The 21,883-nt window shown below is 32.8% G+C and overlaps 1 pseudogene; it reads right to left on the reverse strand.

Annotated features, from left to right (window-relative positions):
- Positions 1–17,293: 17,293 nt before the first annotated feature.
- On the reverse strand, positions 17,294–18,431 carry LOC105293317 (annotated as a pseudogene).
- Between the last annotated feature and the right edge of the window lie 3,452 nt (positions 18,432–21,883).

A 21,883-nucleotide genomic window follows, 5' to 3' on the forward strand; every position in this document is an offset into this window, starting at 1 on the left:
CTGGAATTCAGATATTTTTAACTGTAAAATTAACCATATAGTCACTAAGGTTTCATCTAACTAAAATCTAAGATTCTAAAAAGACCTTTTGGTTAGATTATATGTTCAATACTCATCCCCTCATTTTGTTATTGAACAGGCTTAGCCATAAATATCTCATGGTATATAAGGCAACACATAACAATCTCTGCTTATATTTTCATTGAACTTAAGCTGTGAAATTAATCTGGACAATAGAACTAGCTGAAAATCAGGCCCAAAATACTCTACTTTGACTTTCTGTGAGATTTTTGGATATACTTTGAGATAGACAAACAACTTACCTGGACTTGTCAAAAGGAATTTTGCATCCAATACAACTCTAAATACAGTGGCAGATTGACTCATAAATGTATAATGGTTCTAACAAATAAATGTGCAATATTTGCACATGTAAAAATTCTGGGCAGATTTATTAGTTAGAGAGTAGTGATGGTTCTGTTTCATTAATTCTTGTAGAGACCCAAGTAGATGGAGGCTCTACTTCCTTCAACACATAGCTTCTATGTTGGGTACTACGTAAGTTACTCCTAGGCTTACCTCTGTTAGTCATCTAAAGGTAAAAAAGAAAGAAGGAATGAAAGAATATCCAATTGCATGACCTGGGTGTACAATTGGATTATATAACTTCTACTTCTCTCATATTCTCTTGGTTAAAATCATTCACTGGCTTTACATAAAAATATAGAATCTGTGAAATGCTGCATCTGGCTGGCTGGAACCCTAATAACCAGAAACAACTCTATGCAATGGCAGGGTGAATACAAGTTTCTGGTGGACGATTCTATGTCTTCATCATAATTGACCTGTTTTCTCACCTTTTATGTATAACCTTTTTTTTTTCTTCACACATAGAACATACTTGTTTCCTCCAAAAAGAGATGACGCAAAATCACATCTTGTTTCTGTATTTTGCTCCTAGCCCATGATCTCTCCTTATAGTTAAGCAACCTATGATTTACAGATAAATTAATGACCTTCATTGTACTCATTATATACTAGTAAAGGAGCAGCATGATATGAACAAATAAATAATTCTTATTGATAAATGAGAGGTGAAAAGTAGTCATAGATGAAACCCTGTTGGTAATCAGAGATGAAACCATCACTACCACCATTGCTCTTAGACTGTGATGGAGCAGGTGCTAAGGCACAGTAAAGAACGTTTGGAATGGGTATTGAGAGCTAATCCATTCTTCTAAGCTCTGCAATCACTGAGAAGACTTGTGGAACTAGAGCACACTGACAGAGAGGGAGATAGGTAGGAAATGAAGAAGGGCCTGGTCAGTGCCCATGTAGTAAAAACCTCACAGTGTCCCCAGCTAAACTTTTCCTTGCCCAATAGCTGAACAATAGATAATCCCCAGCGGCTTGACCCAGAGCTTGGAACATCCCCTGCCATAGAAAATTGCCCTGAAACATGATTAATGTCCTTATGCTTACTGATCAAAATCCCTCTGGTCTAGCATTCTTTCCAGACTACTCCCATCTTTGTTCCTAGTTGGTGATGCCACTGGAAGACGATGTTGCCAGAGGAATAGCTCCATGAAGCGCGACTAACTTTCTAGAACTGTATACAGCCCCTGTAATAATGCCCAGATTTCCCTTTAAATTCCTTAAGCCAGACTGAGAAGGCAATGCAGTTTTGAAAGTGTTAATCTGCTGCCTTCTCAGATCACAGGTGCTCTGACAATAAACACATTCTAAATAGCCCAACTCCTGTGTTGGTCTATTGTCTGAGCGGCGCAGGCAGCGCGAGCCTGGGACTCAATTGCCCTCTGGTTTCAGAAATGAAGTTGGAAAGATGTTAAGGATTTAAATTTTATTTTAAGTATGATGGAAAGGCATTGGAGGATAGGAGCACATATTCGGATATATACTTTAAAAAGACCATTCTGCCGCTACTTGAATAATAAACTCCAAAAGAGGAGCAATGCAAGCAATGAGACCAGGTGGTGGACTATTACAACAGTCTAGTCTTTGGACCATTAGCAGCAGGGATCTATGGTAGCTGTGAAGATAAGACTTGTTTAGATTAAAAATACATTTTGAGGAAGAAGGCAACACTATGTCTTTTTTCACCCCTGCTCTGCAGGATTTAGAGACAAATAATCAAATTAAATAATAACCAAAATATCCCAAGCTCTTGTCTACACCAATTACCAAAATACTTCCTCAGCTTTGGGATTTTTAGATATCCCAAGAATGTTGCACACAGGCTCACAAATAAATCAGTTCTAACCAAGTATTTCCATTCTCCTTCCCTTCTCTTTCATGGGTGTTGATTCCAAGTGCACTCACTGATGGACATCCCGAAAGCTAGATTTCATGTCAGAGTTCACTTCCAGAAACTCAACATGACAGACAATTAAGCAAAAGGAAATGAAAAAGTCATACCTCATGATAATTAGATACTAATTAGCTCTCAGAAAAGTGGAGTTAGAACTGATCTGGCATAATTTTAAAGTTGGGGTAGTTGGTTGTATTATTCATAAGTCTTAACTTTTGGCCCTTTTTACCTCAAATAGCTTTTCACTATTAAAAGTAACAAATCAGAACAGAAAGAACAAAACAAAACAAAACAAAACAAAACAAAACACCCAATCAGAATAAAGTAGTTCCAAAATAAAATCTTATTCACTTTCTTCCCAAGATACATTTCTTCAATGCAGGTGTTAAAAATGATCAATACAGATACTTTTTGTTAGTTTGTAAATGTTTGAGATATATATCTTCTCAGAGAAAATATAACAATTTATTAAAGTTTATTTTAGTGCTGTGTATTATATTTTATTTCTACTTTATTTTATATAGTTATTTTATTACTAATTTTGTTAAATGTTGCAAAGGTAGCTAAAATTTCAGCCAAATTTCAACTATTTCTCCTGTACCCTTACCTTCTGAGTGTTGAAAAGCCCTGCAGGGTCTTTGCCCAGCCTCCTATCACCTTCATATGGAGGTTTACCTGTCACCTTTATCTCCTCACTGAACCTGGAATCATTTTCCTGGAGATCATTATTCTTATCTTCTCAGAAAGAGAAGAGTTCTTTGGCAGATTCTTATCTTTATCCAAAAGCTCAGTTTGTCAGCAAATCCCAAATACAGATAGAACTTGCAATCACAGCACCCAATATTCTTAGAGTGCAAAAAGGGGCCACTGCTTTGCCCCTCATATTGAGACTGAAAGGTTATATTTTGGAAACACACAGGAAAAAAATAAATTCTGGAGTCATGTCATTCTGTTCAGTATGATAATATGAGATAGAAGAGTTTGAAAGCATATTTACCTTTTAACTAGAAGTGCTTAGATTTCACGAAAGTCTTGCAACAAAGAATGTTACATTGTTTGTCCTATTTTTCAAAATTAGAATTTTGGAGATTTTACAAAGGATATCTCTTTCCATCTTATACAATCTTGGACAAGCTTTCCTTTTTTTTTTTTTAAGTCAAATGACTCTAATTGAGATTTTAGAAAGCTAGTGGAATAAATTTGTGGGCAACGAAACTATCCTATCAATCAATCAATCAATCAATCAATCATGTGTGGAGTACATAGTTTGGGTGAGAGTCTAGGTTGGCTAAAGTCTTTTCTGTGCATAATCCTGCCCTAGGAAGAGAAATAAGAAAGAAATAAAAGCAAAAGCAGGTGAGCTGGAATCTGTTCTGAGACCCCTTGGATATTCCTGGACCCCTGTATCATGGAAGAGCAAATGCATCTGAGTTTTCATGGTCCAGATATCTTAGGTTTATCATCAGTAAAATAGATAATTCACCTTTGGTATTGAGAACTTGGACTACAGAGACAAAAAAAAAAATACTGATACACATAATTAATTATAGTGACTTACTAAAATAGTTTGCTGTTTGTGGTTAATGCATATTACTAAATAAATCAAATTAATTGTGTTTTAAGTCAGACTTGCAGAATTAATTTCTTCTCTCATAAGCTATGTGGTGAAGGTCTTCCTCTGTGTTAGATACTATTCCAGGCAAAGGCTGGAGATACTCCAATGAATAAGTTATGCAGATCTTTGGCCTTGTGAAATTTAGCTGTTAACAACTCAACTTTGAAGATAAATTAGGAATTGTATAATTCAATGCATTTGTTCAGTCTTTCATAATCTTTATAATCTACATTAAGGCATTCAAAGTGTGGTAGGCTCAAAAGATAGGAGCTTATGAAAAAAAACATTTAAACCTTAGCTTTATCTCTAAGCCCTGTTCTAGAGTTTTACAAAGACTCTCAGAATGAAAGTCATATATATATAGCAATGTGAATTTTTTAAATTTAAGTATAGTTGGTATACAATATTATAATAGTTATATGTTTCCTGTATACAATATAATGATTCAACATTTTTATACTTTATGATGGGATCGCTCCACTCATTCTAGTGATCTTCTGTCACTGTGCAAACTTGTCACAATATTATTGATTATATTCCTCTTTACTTTTTTCATCTATCTTATAACCTTCTCTCTTTTGGTAACCATCCTTTGGCCTCTGTTTCTATGAGTCTTTTTTCTGTTTTATTTTGTTTGTTTGCTTGTTCTGTATTTTCGATTCCACATATAAGTGAAACTATATAGTATTTGTCTTACTCTGTGTGGGTCCCAGTCCTGGCTGGTCCCAGGTCTGGCTGTGATCCAGGCTCATGGCTAGGAATAAGACTTCGGATTTAGAATATTATCTTAGTGTAGTAAGACACTTGCACCTAAAATATGTAAACATAATTCAGTTTATTGTATCGCACACGTGTGGCTGAATGCCATTATTGTACTCTGATATATGTGGAGCCATGCAGTCCCCTGGGGAATAGAAGGGGAGCAGAAGAAGAGCAGAAGCGGAGGCAGAAGTAAGTTCTCTACAATAGAATTGCACTCTCCACAATAGAACTGAACTCCCCACAATAAAGTTGGTGCCTGCCATTTCATTCTCATGTCAGCTCCTAGTGCATTCTTCCAACTGGGAGGCTCAATACCAAAACCTTCCTTTTTGATTAGCTCGGCTGTCTAACTTATTTAACCTAGCAATATCATCTAGGTTGTCACGAATGGCAAAATTTCATTCTTTTTTATGGCTGCATAATATTCATTTGTGTGTGTGTGTGTGTGTGTGTGTGTGTGTGTGTGTGTGTGTGTGTCTGTGTGTGTATGAATAGATGAATACCTAGATTGCCTCCATATCTTGACTATAGTAAATAATGCTGCAGTGAACATCAAAAAAAGATGCATATATCTTTTCTTTCTTTTTTGTTAATTTTTATTATGATGACATTGGTTAACAAAATCCAGTAAGTTTTGGGTGTACAATTTAACAGTAAGGCATATATATATATATTGCATTCCATGTTCAATGCCCATAGTTAGATTTCTTTCTGCCACCACACATTTGACTCTTTTTACCCCATCTACTTCCCCTTTCCCTTCTCCTCTCCTATCCTCTGGTAACCACTAATCTATTATCCATGTCCATGGGTCTCTGTCCTGTTCATTTGTTGCTTTTAGGTTTATATCCCACACATATGTGATATCATGTGGTTTTTAACTTTTTCTGTCTGGCTTATTTTGCGTAGCCTGATTATCTCAAAGTCTATCCATGTTGTATCTATCTTTTTGAACTAGTGTTTTCATTTTCTTCAAATAAATACCCAGAAATGGAATCTCTGGGTTCCATGATAGACCTATTTTTATTTTTATTTTATTTTTTTGTGAAATCTTCATACTGTTTTCCACAATAGCTGCACCAATTTTCAGTTGCACCAACAGTGCCCAAGAATTTCCTTTTTCTCCACATCCTCTCCAATGCATGTTGTTTGTTGACTTTTTGATAATGGTCATTCTGACTGGTATGCAGTGATATCTCATTGTGGTTTTGATTTGCATTTTTCAGATGATTGATGATGTTGATCATCTTTTCACATGTCTGTTGGCTATCTGTTTGTCTTTTTTAGAGAAATATCTTCTCGTATCTATCCTCTATCCATTTTTTGATTGAATTGTATATATTTTATTATTAAGTTGTATGAGTTTCTTATATATTTTGGATATCAAACTCTTATTGGATATATCATTTGAAAATATATTCTCCCATTCAATAGAGTGTTTTTCTTTTGTTTTGTTGATAGTTTTCTCACTATACAAAAGCTTTCTAGTTTGAAGTCCTATTTGTTTATTTTTGCCTTTGTTTCCTTTGCTCGAAGGGACATATCCAAAAGAATATTACTCTGATGTCCAATAGTTTACTATCTATGTTTTCTTCTGAAAGTTTTATGATTTCATATCTTAGTTTTAAGACTTAAATTCACTTTGGGTTTATTTTGTACATAGCGTAAGAGAGGGGTCTAGTTTCATTTTTTTACGTGTATTTGTCCAGCTTTCCTCAAACCATTTGTTGAAGAAACTGTTGTTATTCCATTGTACATTATTATTTCCTTTGTTGTAGATTAGTTGATCATATCAGCGAGGGTTTCTTTCTGGGCTCTCTATTCTGTTCCATTTATCTATGTATCTGTTTTTGTTCCAGTACCATGCTATATTGATTATTGTAGCTTTGTAGTACAATTTGAAATCAGGGAGCTAAATACCTCCAAATATGTTCTTTCTCAAGATTGCTCTGTTTATTCAGAGACTTTTGCAGTCCTATGTAAATTTCAGGATTATTCGTTGTAGTTCTGAGAACAATGTCACTGGTATTTTGATAGGAATTGCATTAAATTTGTAGATTGCTTTTGGTAGTATGGTCCTTTTAATAATATTAATTCTTCCAATCCTTCCATGTATTGACATCCTCTTTATTTTCTTTCTTCAATGTCTTATTTGTTTTCAGAGTATAGGTCTTTCGCCTCCTTGGTTAAATTTATTCTTAGGTATTTTATTTTTTTGACACAATTGTAAATGGAATTCATTTCTTAATTTCTCCTCCTGATTGTTTATATTTAGTGTATAGGAAAGTGACAAATGTCTCTGTATTAATTTTGCTACTTTACTGAATTCTTTTATTAATTCTACTAACTTTTTGGTGGATTCTTGAGGATTTTCTATATACAGTATCATGTCATCTGCAAGTAATGATAGTTTTACTTCTGCTTTTCCTATTTGGATACCTTTTATTGCTTTTCTTGTCTGGCTGTGGCTAGGACTTTCGATACTATATTGAATAATAGTGGTGAGAATGAGTATCCTTGCCTTGTTCTTGATCTTAGAGAAAAAGCTTTCAGCATTTCACCATTGAGTACAATGTTAGCTGTAGTCTTATTATATATAGCCTTTATCAAGTTGAGGTAAGTTTCCAATATAGCCATTTTGTTGAGAATTTTTATCATAAATGGATGTTGAATTTTGTTAAATGCTTTTTCTACATCTATTGAGGTAATTATATGATTTTTATCTTTGGTTTTGATGATTTGATGAATCACATTAATTAATCATATTAATTATTTTGTGGATGTTGCACCCCTGATATAAATTCCACTTAATCATGGTATATGATTCTTTTAATGTAGTATTGAATTCTGTTTGCTAGTATTTTGTTGAGAATTTTGGCATCTATGTTCATCATAAATATTGACCTATAATTTCTCTCTCTCTCTCTCTCTCTCTCTAGTGTCTTTGCCTGTTTTTAGTATCAGGGTAATGCTGGCTTCATAGAATGAGTCGGGACATGTTCCTTCCTCTTTAACTTTTGGAATAGTTGGAGAAAAATAGGTTTAATTCTGTAAATGTTTGGTAGGATTCACCTGTGAAGCTATCAGGTCCTGGGCTTTTGTTTGTTGGGAGTTTTTTGATTATTGCTTCAATTTTATCACTAGTAATTAGTCTGCTCATATCTTCCTTTTTTTCTATTTCTTCTATATTGTCTGATTTGTTGTCAAATAATTAATCATAGCATTCTTTAACAATCCTTATTATTTCTGTGGTGCTGATTGGTTTCTTTTCTGATTTTGTCTTTTTTCTCTTTTTTGTTATGTCTTATTAGAGGCTTGTCAATTTTATTTATCCTTTAGAAAAAGGCAGCCCTTAGTTTCCATAATCTTTTCTATCATTTTTCTATTTTCTATTTTATTTATTTCAGTTCTGATCTTTATAATTTTCTCCCTTCTTCTTACTTTGTGGCTTTTTTGTTGTTGTTCTTCTTTGTCTAGCTTCTTTAGGTTTGGATTTAGATTGCTTATTTGGGATTTTTTCTGCTTCTTGAGGTAGGCCTGTATAACTATAAACTTTCCTCTTATAACAACTTTTGCTGCATCCCATAAATTTTGTAAGATTGCTTTTATTTTCATTATTCTCAAGGTTGTTTTTGATTTCCTGTTTGATTTCTTCTTTTATCCACTGCTTGTTTAGAAGCATGTTATTTAATCTCCATGTGTTTTTTTTTTTCAGTTTTCTTTCTGTGGTTTATTTCTAGTATCATACCATTGTAGTCAGAAAATATGCTTGATATACTTTCTATCATTTTGAGTTTATTGAGGCTTGTTTTGTGGCTCAGTATGCAATCTATTCTGGAAAATATTTTATATGAACTTGACAAATATTTCATGTGCTATTTTGTATGAAATGCTCTCTAAATATTTATTGAATCAAACTGGTCTAACGTGGCATTTAGAGTCCTTATATCCTTATTAATTTTCTGTCTAGATGATCTATCCATTAAGGTAAGTGGAATACTAAAATCCCAACTATTATTGCATACTTTTCCTTTCTGGCTTTATGTTCATTAATATTTGTTTTATAGTTGGGGCTCCAATGCTGATGAGTAGATACTTATAATTGTTATATTAATTTTATGTATTGACCCCTTTTAAAATTATATAATATCATTTTTTGTCTCTTTTTTACATTCTTTGTTTTGACGTATATTTTGTCTTACAGGAGTATTGCTATCCCATTTTGTTTTTGTTTCTATTTGCATGAAATATCTTTTTCCAAACCTTCACTTTCAATCTGTGTATGTTTTGATCTAAAGTGAGTCTCTTATAAGTAGCAAATAGAAGAATCACGTTTTTGTTTTGTTTTGTTTTTGCCATTATTCAACTCAATGTTCTTTAAGTGGAGCATTTAGTTCATTTACATTTGGAATAATTATTGATAGGTAAGTGCTTATTGTCATTTTGTTAATTATTTTTAATTTCATTGTTCTTTGCTGTTCCTTTCTTTTCTTCCTCTCTTTCCTTTTGATTTGTTGGTTTACTTTTGTATTTTGATTGTACTCTTTGATGTTAATTTTTTATGTTTTTTTGTTTATAGTTACCATGAGGTTCATACATATTCATTTGTATCTATAGCAGTCTATTTTAAGCTGATAAGCATTTAAGTTCAATCACATTCTAAAAGCTCTACATCTTTATTGCCCTTTCCACTTTTTTATGTTTATCTTTACGATGTTATGTTTTATATCTTTTTGTGTTGTGTATCTCTTGATTAATTGCAGTTATAATTAATTTTGTTACAATTGTCTTTTAACCTTCATATTAGCTAAGTGGTTGATTAACTGTGATTATTATATATTTGCATTTACCAGTGATATATATTTTTTTCTTTTTTGTATTTTCTTATTTCTAGTTGTGGCATTTTCTTTTCTGAATAAAGAAGAGCCTTTAACATTTCTTGGTTAGTGTTTGAAAACTCCTTTAATTTTTGCTCTTCTGAGAAATTCTCTCTCTCTTTCAATTCTGAATGATGATTTTGCTAGATATAGTATTGTAGGTAGTAGATTTCTTTATTTCAGCACTTTAAACATCTCCTGCTACTTCCTTCTTTTCTGCAAAGTTTGTAGCAATGTGAATTTTAAAAACTTCTGAGAAGTATAATTATTTTTTAAATTATAAGATATTAAATGATGTTTAGATAAGAGATCCTAGTTCTAATAAACATTTTGTAGATAGACAAAATCTCATAGACATAGACAACAGTTTAGTGGTTATCAGGGGGAAAGAGGGGAGGAGGGAGATAGATAAATGTAAAGAAGATCAAATATATAGTGACAAAAATTTGACTTTGGGTGATGAACCCAATGCAATGTATATATGATGTATTAATGAATTGTACACTTGAAACCTATATAATTTTATCAAGCAATGTCATCTAATAAATTTAATTTTAAAAGACTTAAAAATTCTAGCATGTATATTTATGTCATAAAATAAACATTGTATATTGTAGAGGACATTTAAGATTAATAGGCTGCCTTCTCAATTCCATTTGACAGCATTACAGTGGAAGTGTATAAATCTAATCTGATTACAGCCTTGAAAATTCAGACATTTAAATTTACAACATAAGTTAAACAGATTTTTCATTAATGTTTTAGTCTTCAAGTTAGTTTCAGTTCTATTCTGAAACTCTTTTTTGATAGAGGAACTTTCAGAGATCTGACTAAAAGTGCATGAATCTGGCTTTAAGAAAAATGCCATCATTAGCACAGATTGTGTAGAAATCTACCATATTGAAAGTAAAGTTTTATAGTATGATTAAACTTGTTTATTTATTTGAAAAATTAAAAAAAATATTGCATTTTTTTTAATAAATTAAACATTGTGAGGTTTCTAGTTCAGTTTCAGATTATGGATTATTTTAAGATAGTCTAAAATCATATGTCTATTTTTTATTAACTTTCATTTATAGTACTAAGTATTTAGTGTTTAAAGGTGAATCAATAATTGTTAAGATCATACTTAAAAGAAAATTTAAGGTTTTCTTGACAGTGTGACTTTAAAATGCATTTAACAATAGAATTCTGTAAGCTTCTCAGGGTGAGTTATTTGGAAATAGAATTAATGGAAATTCAATAATGCAAAGTGATTGCATAGACCAGCAGTGGAAAAACAAAAATGGAAAAACCTTTATGTAATTGTTTATTTTTAATTTTATTCTTTATTTCTCTCTAAGAGCTTTATGATCCTTTCCTAATCTGAAATAATTTCCTATGAGGCCCTTGAATGTAATGAGTTTTAACTTAGTAACTGATAATTATAAACTACTCAGCCTTACATTTAAAATTTTTATTGAATTATTGTTGTTTTCAGGCCATCTGATACACTTTCAATCTTATCCATAGTTATTTTATTACTAAAAAGGGAAGTCAATATCATGGAGTGTTTTTTAAAGGTTTATTTACCTTGAAACTGTCACATTCTATTTTCTTATTTATTTTTAGTTAAAAAAATTTATTTTTCAATTACATTTGGTGTATAATATTATATTAGTTTCAGGTGTACAACATAGTGATTAGACATTTGTATAACTTACAAAGTGATCACCCTGAGAAATCTAGTACTCATCGGATACCATACATAGTTACTACACTATTATTGACTATATTCTTTATGCTATACTTTACATTACAGTAACTGTTTTGTAACTACCAATTTGTAATTCTTAATCCCTGCCCCTTTTCACCCACGCCAACCTCTCCAATTTGACAACTATCAAAACATTTTCTGTGTCTATGAGTTTTTGTTTTGTTTATTTTGTTCTGTAGATTCCACCTGTATGTGAAATCTTATTGCGTTTGTCTTTCTCTGTCTGACTCACTCCACTCAACACAAATACCATCTAGGTCCATCCATGTTGTTGCAAATAGCTATATTTCATTCTTTTTTCATTGCATATACGTACCACTTCTTCTTTATCCATTTGGCAAGAGGCACGGAGCATGACAAGGCCAGATGCTGCTTATTTTGGTTTTGTGAACCTTTGAGAGATTTTAGAAAAGTTTGCAGCAAGACAGAACATCTGTATAGAAAAGCCACTGGAAGCAGCTTGGGTAGGCCTACAAATGGGTGGAGTGGGGTCTCAGGGAATCTCCAGACCAGGGTGACTAGTGTTAGCCAAGTTGATGGAAACTCAGATATGGCAGGTGCCTTCATTTGCATGCTGTGAAGTGGGAGAGCTCAACAAAGAAACAACGGCTTCTGCCAGCACTTCTATCTGGGAGAAACATGTCCCTCCAGCCCTCACCCTGAAACCAGACTTCCCATATGTACTTGGTACCTTTCAAATCCTGCCCTAGCACTGGAGCTCAGAATGAGTTAGTCTGAGAGCAGACCTCTTAAAAGGAATGCTTGCAACTTCAGCCACCTTCCATCTCACTCAAACACAATCTCTACTGGTTTTCCCAGGCAGAAATTGTGGGAACTTATCTTCTTATTGCCAGAACCAAGGGCTGAGGATTCGGGTGTGTTGCCGGGACTCCTCACTCCTCGGGGGTGACCTCTGTAGCAAAACAAAATAAAAACTCAGTTGTATTCTTCCTAAGAAGTAAATTCCACCCCATAATTGCTATTGTTTTGCTGGCCCAACCTTTACTAACAGTAAACTTCCTACCAACATCCTCTCAATGAAAGAGAGAGAGAGAAAGAAAGAGAAAGAAAGGAATGAAAATAACAATGAAAACCTCAATCAAATGTTTGCCTATAATTTAACCTATAGCATACAGTATTATTAGATCTATATAATAATTTTGAAGGTAATTCACCAAGGTATGTAGCATATTCAATGGTAATGATCTCTTTCCTGTATCTTGGGACCTGTTTTATTTTTATATATTCTATGTTCTCATATATACCTTTTGGGTATAACAATTAATAGATAATAAAATGACACACCTCATGATGATACAGCTTGGATCCCAAGACCTTCTCTAGGATTCTGTCCCTGTGTTCTATGCTTGCAGAAATCATTCCTACCCTGTCACTTACATAGATGCTTATATCATCAAGATTCCCTACTCCCATCCTAGGTGGAGTATTTTCCCCAGCAGGAAATCATGCCAACTAATGAAATATTAGTTTCAAGAATATCTGGTAGGTGAAAGGTACAAACAATAAGTCATTATTAAGGATCATTCTTTGAATAAGCCAAATTGAATGTTAAACACACTTACTAGAGTAACAATATTATGACTAAGCACACAGATTTTGTATTAACTTGGGTAAGTCACAAATTCTGTAAGCCTCTGTTTCCTTACACAGGAAAGGAGAAATTATAACAATATCAACCTTATAAGATCATTGTAAGGTTTAAATAAATTTATTATAAAGATTATTAAACATAATGTTTTGCACACTCTAAATAGTCAATGAATGATGTATTACTTCAGAGAACAGTAATTGGCTTAGAAGAGAATGGTACAGAGACTTTTTCCATTTAAACTTCACCTTATGTGACTTTATTTCATAAAGCATGCAATAGCAGAGAGATTAAATTGTATACATTTAACTGAATATAAATCTGCATTTTAAATATTTGGAATTTCTATTCCTCTGTTCCTCTTACTCTACTGAGCCTGATTGTAGATAAGGCTGGGGAAGACAGAAGCGGGGAGATGCTAACTGTTCAGAAGAGTAGATAATATAACAACATATGTATGGTGAGACTATGCCAAGTGAAGAGGAGTTGTTTCTAAATATGGTCATCTGAACCTTTTATGAAAGCAACAAATTAAGTTCCAATGAGAAAGATACAGAAGTGATGGCAGTAGTGGGTTCTCTCTGAACAACTGTTTCAGAATATGGATAAATTATTTTGTCAACCTTGATGGTAGTTTCCTTAAATTATATTTCCTTAAGTTATATTTCAAAATATGTAAATATGTAAGGCGATAACCTAATTCAAGTTTATGTTTAATTACATTTGTATTATTTCATTACAAAAGATAACATTTGTAAGATTTGAGGAATGTAATGTATGCACTTTTCTATAGAATTATTTCCATGTTACTGTCTTATTTTTAGTTTAATACATTAATTTTCTATTTTCATGATGTTGTTAGTGTAGAAATCTCCTAGATGCACATATCTGATGACCCAGCAGTTTCACTCAAAGGCGTATATGCTTACAAAGAGTACAAATATTGCTTTATGTTTATTTCAGCATTATTTGTAATAGTTCTAAACTGGAAAAATATCTAATGTTAATCAACATTATTATAAAATAATTTATTATATTCATAAATGGAAACATACATCAATAAAAAAGAACTAGCTATGTTTACTCATATGAATGAATCTCACATGTTATTGAACAAAATATGCCAAAATAAATAATACTATATTACTTCAGTTAGAAACATTTCTCAAAACTGGCAAGACTAAACTGCTACACTTAGGAATTCTTGTGTGACTGAAAAAAAAATGTAAAGAAAGAAAAAGAAGTAATTGCCATAAAAATCAGGATAATGATTATCATTAAATGGGAGAATTCATGAGGAGAAGTTTTAGGGACTTAGCAATATTTTATTCTTTAGAACCTGTTTGATAGTTACATGGCATTTTGCTTTTGCTAAATCATTAAGCTCTGTGTTTTTGCTCTGTGAACTTTTGTGTGTGTGTGTCACTTCAAATTAAAAAAAAGTCAGTGTAACATCTTTTTATTTCAGTTAGAAACATCTTTCTAACTCATTTAACTTCTATTATTTTCTCTTATATGTTAAGCACATATTTAAGATATATTCCATTTTCACTTTCTTCTTTACTAAGTTAATGAGATTGTGATATTTTTTAAAGAAATTACCCAAATAGACATTTCTCCAAAGAGGACATACAGATGGCCAATAGACATATGAAAAGACATTCGATATCACCAATCATCGGGGAAATGCAAATTGAAACTAAAATGAGATATCAACCCTCACCTGTCAGAATGGCATCATCAATGAATCAAAAAATAAGAGTTGATGAGGATGTGGAGAAAAGAGAACCCTTATGCACTGTTGGTGTAATTGCAAATTGGTACAGCCACTATGAAGAACAGTTCGGAGGTTCCTCAAAAACTAAAAATGGAATTACCTCATGACTCAGCTATTCCACTTCTAGGTACTTAGGAAAAAAAAAATCCAAAACCACTAATACAAAAAGATGTATGCACCTTTATGTTCACTGCCACAATATTTAAAATAGCAAAGATATCAAAGCAACCTAAGTGCCCATCAATGAACAATTGGGTAAAGAAGAAATGGCACAGACATACAATAGAATATTATTTGGCAATAAAATGTTATGAAATCTTATCATTTGTGACAACATGGATGAAACTAGAGGGTATTATGCTAAGCAAAATAAGTCAAAAAGACAAATACCACACAATTTCACTTATATGTGGAATCTAAAGAACAAAATAATTAAACAAACAAAATTAAACTGGCTCATAGATAAAGAGAACAAAATGATGATTGACAGATGGGAGAGGTGTTGGGGGGCTGAGCAAAAAAGGTGATGGGATTAAGAAGTACAAATTGGTACTCACAAAATAGTTATGAAAATGTGAAATACAGCATAAAGAATATAGTAATTAATATTATAATAATTATGTGTAGTGCCAGGTGGGTACTAGACTAATTGGAGGGGGGGGGGTCACTTTATAAGTTATATAAATGTCCAACCACTTTACTGTATACTTGAAACTTATATAATTTGAATGTCAACTCTAATTGAAAAATAAATAAATAATAAGCTGATATGCAACTAGAATATAAAAAAAGAAATTATTTAAAGATATTGAAAGCTATCATTACTTACAGATTCTTAAATCAGTCAATTATAAATCCACATGTGCATAACTAATTTCTTCAACTTTCTATGATCTATATTACTAAGGGATATTTTTAATACTTAAATATCTCAATCAAAATCTTTTCTAAAAGTTGCATTTATTTTCCATTTTTATTTTAAGAAAAGCTTTGATATTCAGATCAATATTCCTGTAGTTTTTCATGGTACATGTAAAGTTAATTCTCAATTTATAAGAAAGGTCAATATATATTCACTGTTGAATAAGAATTCACTGTTGAAATTGAGGAATTCACCCTATCACTTAGAACTTTAAAAAGCTATGATAAGATTCAAGAAAAGATAGAAAAAAATGGGAAAAAACTCAAGATGCAAGAAACAAATCCTCATACATAAATAGGTATTTGATCTGTACCAGAGATGGTATTAAAATCACTTGGAAAAAGATAAACTACTGAATAAATGATATTGTGATTAGTTGTTATCTTTTATGAAAAAATATAATTGAATCCCTTTCATGCTATAACCAAAAAGGATTCAAAATAAGTTAAAGACAAATACTAAAAATCAAACAATACAACTTTAAGAAAAAGTAACGGAGAATGTCTTAATCTTATGGAATAAACACAATCCTGAAAGGATAAGATTTTTAAATTTGATCGTATTAAATTAAAGAAGTTCTGTTTCTCAAAAACTGCCTTGAATAAATATTTATTTCTTACTTTTCATTAAAAAAAATTAAACATTTAAAAATTTAAAAAAACCTACCTGGAGAACAGTTATTGTAATGCAGCTATTCTGCTGGTGAATTCATTTTGTTTTTTCCTGTCTGAAATATTTATATTTAATCTAATTTTGAAACATTTTTTTATATCTTAAAATGTTCCATCTCTTCTAACTTCTATTGTTTCTAATGACAAGTCTGCTAATTATACTTATTTTCGTTTCTTGAATGTGATATATCTTTTTACTCTAGTTACACTTACAATATTCTCTTTATCACTGGTTTTAAGTAATTATTATGTGCTTCAATTTACTTTTCTTCTGATTTTGTTGTTGGAGTTTGTTGATTTTATTGAAGCTCTGTGTTTATCTTTTTCTTCAAATTTATATTTTTCACTATTATTTTTTATATATTTATCTAGTTTCCTTTTTTTTCTCATAGCTTCTGAGGCACCATTACACATAAATTCAGCTACTTGCAATTGTCCTTTATTTCTCTGTGCTTTATTTATTTTTGCGACACTCTTTTTTTATCTGTTTCATTTAAAATACTTCCTATTATTTCATCTTCACATTCACTAATCTTTATTTTGTAGCATTTAATCTGCCATTAAACTCATCCAGTCTAATTTTTATCTCACAAGTAGTGTTGATGTCTAGAGTTCTATTTGCATCTTTTTAAGATTTTTGTTTCTATTTATGTTCTATCTTTAGTTTCTTGAGAATGGTGAACACATTTATTGTATTTGTTTTAATGTCTTTGTCTACTAATGATCACTTTTGATTTATTTAGTTCTCCCCTTAGTATGGGTTTTATTCTCCTTCAAATATATTTGAAAACTATTAATTTTGTATTTTATGCCAGACTTTGAGAATTTTACCTTTCTGTCTACTGAATAGATTTATATTCCTATAAATGTTGTTAAACTTTGTACTTGAACACACTTAAGCTACTTAGAAATAGTGTGATCCATTTTGATCTTCAGGGCTAGAGCTGCATTTAGTCTGAGTATAAATTTTTCATGCTATCTAGCAAGAATTTCTCCATACAGAGAGGAAAATCAGCCACAGGACAGAATACTAATGGTTTTGCTGTGCTGAATAAAGAAAAGGAAGGAGTAGTCAGTACAGAACCTGGAGGTAAATGCTGCACATCGCAACAGTGATGGCAGCAGTGGCACCCACAGCCTCTGTGCCTTTCTTGTTGGCTTCCACAAAGGACTTGTGCACAACCTTGGACAGAAACAAGTCTCTCACATGTTATATTCTGCAAAAAGTTTACACTGCCCCTATTAAAGTCATCGGTCATGCTGAGAGAGTGAAGGACATCCTCCATGTCGAAATTCTCCTCCAGGAAGGAACACTTCCACCTCTTGTTTACTCATCATGACTGGCCTCGGTCATTCTATGAATTTCCCTTAAGTTCTTTTCACACTGTGTCCAAATTGACATTTTTATCTGGAAGCATGATGATAATATGCTTATGTTATCTCTGTCAACATAAGACAACACCAGAATTTTGGTGAATATTTCTCCTATGTAGGTTATATTAAAGGTAGATTTCTTAAACATCATTTGCACAGGTTTCTCCTCCTTCTTGCTGACTTAAATTGTCTTTCCTTGGTCTACTGTTTGTTAAACTGATTATCCCAGTTTCCTTAAATTAGATGGCAGTCACAAGAACCAGAGGATTCATTTGATTAACTGAATTTAGAGACAGCAGCACTGTAATTTTACCTTCTATCTTGTTAGCTACCCCAGTGTTTTCTGGCCTCCTCTGTAGCTTTGAAAAAGTCCTGCACTTCCATCTCTGCTTTGTAGAATTTGCTACAAGAATCTTTGCAAGATGAATCAAAACCTTAAGACTTTTCTCAAAAGAGCCTGTTGGCAGTTCTAAGCAAGTACTGCATGCCAGTTCTGTTAACTTCTGTGAGAAGTAACTGTAAACCCTGATGGACATCTTTACCACTGCTACCACTTTTACTTAAAGAAAGTGACTGGGCCTTGTGGGCAGCAGTGTTTCTTTTTGCCCCGATGAAGACCATGACCAGAGCAGAGGAGATGCTGATGAGTGAGAAAAACACATTTTTTTCAGTTGTCTTCACCCAGCTTTTTCAAAAGTTTAAAGGCAAAAGTGCCATTTGCTTCCTACAGAGTATACATGAGGGTGAGTCCCAGTGTGTAGGCGATGTGGCAGGATTGAGCAGCATAGCAGCAACTCCTCTTATTTCGCTTTTACTACAGTCTCTTTCCATCTTTAGAGAGGTTTTAAAAGTCTTCTGTGTTTCAAATTCCTCTGGAGTAGTTTTATTTGTATCTTTTAAATATTTCTGTGTGTCCTAGATTATTTCGGCCCATGAAACTTTCCTTAGTCTGGTAACCACCAAACTTCCTCATCTCTTCTGAGTATCATTTTTAAGTCAATGAGTTTCTAGTACATAGCTTTTTTTTCTCTTTCATACACCTATAACTTGGCCTTCAAAATCTTGACTTTTCTTGAAAAATACCTTCAAGAACTCTCACATTACCACCACAGTATATTCTCTCTCATTTCCAGAGATAAAAGTTTTTCCTGGACTAAATTCTCTAACTTTACTTTATCTAAGTTTAGTTTATCAAAATGCAGGGATCAGCAAACTTTTTCTATAAAGAGCTAAGTAATAAATATTTTAGACTCTGTGCAGCATCCGGTTTTGGTCACAATTATTCAATTCTGACACCGTAGTGCAAAAGTTGCAATCCAAAATATATGAAGAATGTATGCAACTCAACAACAACAACAAAAAACAATCCAATTAAAAATATAAGCAGAGGATTTTTGTCAGAAACATGGAAGGATGAGAGATCTCCCCAGATCTCTCTACTTGAAACAACAATAAGCTGAAACTCAGCAAAAAACACCCAAACTGCACACCAACACGTCTCAGTGTGGGATCTTGTATATTAGAGCTACCACAGGTCAGAACCTAGAGAGTTGTGGGGTAAACTGGAAGAAACAAAGAAGCTGCTTCTTGCAGCCTGAGCACCCTGCAAGAAGAGGAGGAGGGAAGAAAGTGTGGCAAGTTCACTGATCAGCCCTGCTTGGGAGAGCTGTGAACTCCACACATGGGCAGCAGTGTCCAAGGTTCAGGGCAGAAAGCGGAGAAGCAGGGTCGGCAGAGAAGCGGAGACGGCAGAGAAACAACAGCTAATTTTATCAGCCATGGTTGCAAAAATGTGAGGCTGAGCCACAGCCAGCATTCCCCCAACCCAAAGAACCCCTACACCATATCCTCTGAGGCCAAACAGGGCAGAGCCTCAGGAGAATCTGAGCAAATGATACCAAAACTATCACTAACACTGACAGGGACTGAGACTGAGGGTAGTGAGCATGATTGAATATCTATAAGAAAAAGAAAGGCATTATTAAGACATTATATAAAGCAGGGATCCAAAAACAGGGCATTATAAGCTTAAACAATAAGAAGAGATTTGTAACAAGATAGTAATGTACCTTCAGCATACAAAGGGACAAATTGAGACAACTGACTGAAAGGGAGAAAATTCAAAGATTCTAATTCTCAAAGGGGAATGGAGTTAAGGCATGCACAGAAGAAAATGGATGACTGTATATTTGTAAATATCTTTCACATATTTGTAATGATAAACACACGCCAAAGATTCAGAACTGAAGCATATAATATAAAACAAGCAGAGCCAGAAGAAAAACCACAAAACACAACCAAAATTAAAACAACAACAACAACAACAACAACAACAACAAAACAGACTCACAAGGACAAGGAAGCAATGAAAACACTGAACTACTAAAAAAACAAAAGATAAAATGGCTATAAGTGCATCTCATATTTCAATAATCACCCTAAATGTAAATGTACTGAATTCACCAATAAAAAGGCACAAAGTTGCAGATTGGATCAAAAAACAAAACCCAACCATATGCTGCCTCTAGGAGACACATCTCAGTTCCAAAGACAAATACAGATTCAAAGTGAAAGGTGGAAAATGATACCTCAAAGCAAATGGTACTCAGAGAAAAGCAGGAGAAGCAGTACTAATAATGGATGAAATAGACTTCAAAATAAAAAAGATAAAGAAAGATACTGAGGGACACTTCATAATTATAAAGGGAATCATGCACCAAAAAAGAAGTAACACTTAACAATATTTATGTTCCCAATCAGGGAGCCCCAAAATATGTAAACGAATAACTAACAGAACAAAAAGGAGAAACAGACCAAAATACTATAATAGTAGAGGGCCTAAATACCCCATTGTCGGATATGGACAGATCATTTAAACAGAAAATCAATAAGGAAATAACATCTTCAAATGACATATTATACCAACTGGAAATAATTGACATTTATAGAGCCTTTCATCCCCAAACACCTGTTTACACATGCTTCTCTAGTGCACATGGAACATTCTAAAAGATTGACCACATACTGAGACACAGTGATAGTCTCAACAAATATGAGGGTGGGAATCATACCAACCATATTCTCTGATCATATGCTTTGAAACTAGAGATGTGTGAAAACTGTGAAAAGAAAGAGAGAAAAACTACAAATATATGGAGATTAAACAATGTGCTACTGAAGAATAACTGGGTGAGATAAGAAATAAAAAGAGAGATTAAGAGATACATAGAAATAAATGATAATGATAGTACAACATATCAAAAATTTGAGGACACGGCAAAAGTCATAATAAAAGGAAAGTTCATTTTATTACAGGCATAAATCAACAAGTGAGAACAAGCTCAAATAAACAACCTAACACTTCAACTTAAAAAACTAGAAAAGAAAGAACAAATAAGGCCTAAAGTCAGCAGAATGAAAGAAATAATCAAAACTCCAGTAGAAATAAATAAAATTGAGAAAAATAACAACAGAAAAAATAAATGCAATAAAGAGTTAGTTCTTTGAGGAGGATAATAAAATTGACAAACCCCTGGCTAGACTTACTAAAGAAAAAAAAAAAAGGATACAAATAAAGAAATTAAGGGATGATAGAGAGGTAATTATGACAGACACTGCAGAAATATAAAGGATCATACAAGAAAATTCATAAAAGTATATAACACCCAATTTAATAACCTAGAAGAAATAGACCAGTACTTAGAAAAATACAATCTTCCTAGACTGAATCAAGAACTGCAACATCTAAATAGACCGATCAGCAGTATGGAAATTGAAACAATCATCAAAAACCTACCAAAAAGTAAAACTCCAGGACAAAATGGCTTCACCAGTGCATTCTACCAAACATTGAAAGATTTAATACTTATTCTCCTCGAACTTTTCCAAAAAATTGAAGAGGAGGCAGTAATTCCGAAGTAATTTTATGAGGCCAATATTATCCTGATACAAAAACGTGGTAAAGATAACACACAAAAAAGAAAACTGCAGACCGATATCTCTCATGAACACAGTTGCTAAAATCCTTAATATGATACTAGGGAACCGAAAACAGCAACATATTAAAAAGATTATACACCACGATCAAGTGGGCTTCATCTCAGGGCACAAGGATGGTTCAACATATGCAAATTGATTAATGCAATACACCATATAAACAAATTAAAAAATAAGCATCAAATGATCATATCA

The sequence above is a fragment of the Pteropus vampyrus genome, unplaced genomic scaffold (assembly GCF_000151845.1).
Source record: "Pteropus vampyrus isolate Shadow unplaced genomic scaffold, Pvam_2.0 Scaffold71, whole genome shotgun sequence".
Classification (NCBI taxonomy): Eukaryota; Metazoa; Chordata; class Mammalia; order Chiroptera; family Pteropodidae; genus Pteropus; species Pteropus vampyrus.